Below are 3111 nucleotides of genomic sequence, written 5' to 3'. Positions count from 1 at the left end.
TCTGCTGAAGCTTCTGATTTAACATTCCTGAGTTGACTTTTCCCCCCAAATAACGAGTAACTTTGGCTAGAAAATATATTAGTTTCCATCACATTATTTGTGTTTTCCCATATTTCAGATTTGGGTTCATTCCTACTAATAATAGTAAACATGTGGCTAACATGCAGTGTGGTTAGGTTTAGGCACCACAAATGTCAGCAGTAAATGTGCCCATCGTGAAAACAGTAAAATCAGAGTTTCATATTTTTTATTCAGGACTTTGATTTCTCTCTATGTGGCCAGGTGTCGACTTTGTACAGGTGAAAAGACTGCAGAGATGAGCACTGAAGAAGGGAGACCTTAGTGACGTTGTTCTGCAGTCTAAGATATGAGGTGAGATTACATGTGCTGAATGCTGAATAAACACTTTGGTAATACAGCTGGTATCAACAGCACGGAGAACTTTGTCAAGGGACTGTCAAGGTAAAATAAAGCAGACAATGAGTCAATCCTGATTACTCCAAATGCATACAGGTACAGATGCATGTGATTTTCCAATAGACTGTGGAAAAGGAGTAATTAAGGCTGGTGTAATTTACACTATAGTTTTTGGCAAACTTTACACAAACTGGAGAAAGTAGCATTTGTTGTGGACAAGCTGAGGATTAATTCACACATTGCTGCTTCTTTGAGTATTTGGGGTAGCAGGATGGTGTATGAGGCATTGAGTCAAAATGAACTACAGTCTGTGTGTTTATGTCAATGAGGGACCATTTCCCCCAGGGCTACAGAGTGGAAACTCTTCTCACTGCATATAAGGAAGCAGCTCGACAGGCCAAAATTAAAGCCACAGGCAGAAATGTTTCAGGCTTCACGAAGCCAAAAATAGTCAGAGTTAGTGAAATTCTGAGTGATACCAATCATACTCTGAAGAGTTATTATGACTGGACAAATCAATGAGTTAAGGCCAATTTCTTGCTAAGCCACGCCCTTTGTATTATTACTATTACTATTTTTGTTGATGGTGGCAATATTTTTTGGCCAATCTTGCCTAATTGTAATGGAAATGTGTATCCCAAGTTCTAACTGTTTTTTCTCATTTTCATCATAGTCCACAGATTTTATGGTCCAAGAGGTTTTTAGTAGAGCACATTTGACTTCTACTCTATTTGTGGTCAAGTCAATCGGACTTACAGTGTGAGAGACTTTACAAAATAGCATTTTTGGAGCTTAATTACAGCACCATCATTTGGCAGGCACATATTTATGTGGATGCAGTTGCGCATCATTTCCAGTTAGTGGCTCAAGTTGAGTGTTTCTAGCTCACTCCAGCTCACAGAAATATGAGACACGGAATAAGACAAATAATATTAAACTCATTAGAGTTCTGCAGTCTTGCTGAATGATGACAATGCTGTCACCATGAAATCTGAACAGCTGTTTTTCCACAGTTGTGTTAAAAAAATGCATCTGGAAAAAAAAACACAAAAACAAGAAGCCGGAACATAAACGCCGAAGCGTTTATTGCAGTAACTTGAAGTAAAAAGCTTGTGTTCATAGTGGTTACCATGAAACAGACTTGTCCAACTGCAGCACAGATTAGTTGTTGTTTGAAAATGTGAAAGCAAACATCAGCTGGTGATGATCACATCTTCTTGGCGCACACGTAGTTCTTCTTCTCTGAGCAGTATGTACCATTCAAGTTTCCCTCATCTGGAGAAAAGAAATCAGAATAAAACATCACATTCAGTGACATCTAGACTTACAGTGGAAGCGTGAAGAGACAGAATATTTTCACATTTAACTCTGTGAATTAAAGGTTAAATCCACCAAATGATCGTTGGTGATTTTGCAACGGTCTTGTTGAGTTTACTTACTTGTTTCTGTCAAGTCTGAATTACAAATTCTTTATGATGATTTAACAAGGCTATTAAGCTGGTTTTAGTTTGGTGAAAGAGTTACCCACGACCACAGAGCTGCAGAGTAACAGAGACAGTTCTCTTATCACGTCCACACTTATGTCCATGTCCCCCTCTCTGCTCCAAGTCTGCAATAAAATTAGTCAATTGATGTTTTTTATAATGCGCCATTAACGCCAGGTCAGAATTTAAGGTTCTGCAGTGTTCCTAAAATCAACAAATTTGAGCAAGTGTTAGTGTTCACCAGCACCTGATCAAAACGTATTATATATGATGATGGATTTATTATCGCTCTTCTGATGCCTGTGTGTGTTTGCTTCACCTGTGCCTCTTGGAAATTCTTTTCGCTGTTGTATTTAGCACATCGACTCTCATCAATGTGGCTTCATCCTTCTCCGCATGGCTTATCTGAATAACTTTCACATTCTACCTCAACTGAATGATCTGTAGGAATATACGTGCTTGAATAAACATTTTCTGGGATTCAGCTCAATGATGCATTGGTGATGTTATAGTACTTACGATTACGTCCTTATGTGACAGTGGCCATGGCGCACACCAACAGGAGGATGGCATTTAGCACAGCTGGACGCATGTCTCAAGCTTCAGTAACTCAGTTTTCCAAAGCTAGAATATGACCTGGAAATGTGAGAGTTAGAAGTGCAAGGGCGTCAGATATGTCTCCACCAATATAGAAACAACTCTAACAACAACTCTATGTCTGTATTAAGAGTCCAATGTGTTTTTAAAGGTTCAGTGTGTAATATTTTGGAGGATCTACTGACAGAAATGCAATATAATATCCATAACCATGTACTATATAATTATCTGCCATCTTCAGTTCAGTAATCTACACTAGAGAGCTCAGATTGTTGCCCCGTTCTGGCATAATAAGAAACTCACCACAGATGTGTTCAGCTCTCTTGATGCTCCTCTGTCTGATTGTCAGATGGCTCTTCCTCTCACTCTTAAACTCACCGCTCATGCCTGCGATTCCCTCCCTTTTTTCCCAAAGCACACGGGCTTGCTCACACACACACACACACAGACACACACACACACACACACACACACACACACACACACACACACACACACACACACACACACACACACAACTGTTGAGCCTGGGCAGTTAGATACAGAAAGGAGGACATACACTCAGAGCTATAGAGTTTTAGCACTGTGAACCTAACTTTACACTATAAAATAA

General features: G+C 39.5%; 1 long non-coding RNA gene across 1 annotated transcript; it reads right to left on the bottom strand.

Moving 5' to 3' along the window:
- Positions 1–1946: 1946 nt before the first annotated feature.
- LOC123980391 lies at positions 1947–2900 on the bottom strand. Its single transcript, XR_006827490.1, has 3 exons — positions 2802–2900; positions 2421–2537; positions 1947–2342 (listed from the first exon to the last, which is right to left on the bottom strand). It is a non-coding gene; the product is annotated as an uncharacterized LOC123980391 (long non-coding RNA).
- Positions 2901–3111: the final 211 nt, after the last annotated feature.

Source organism: Micropterus dolomieu, linkage group LG12 (genome assembly GCF_021292245.1).
Source record: "Micropterus dolomieu isolate WLL.071019.BEF.003 ecotype Adirondacks linkage group LG12, ASM2129224v1, whole genome shotgun sequence".
In the NCBI taxonomy this organism is placed as follows: Eukaryota; Metazoa; Chordata; class Actinopteri; order Centrarchiformes; family Centrarchidae; genus Micropterus; species Micropterus dolomieu.
Note: the sequence above shows the minus strand (reverse complement) of the source record. Positions and strands in the feature narration are given on the sequence as shown.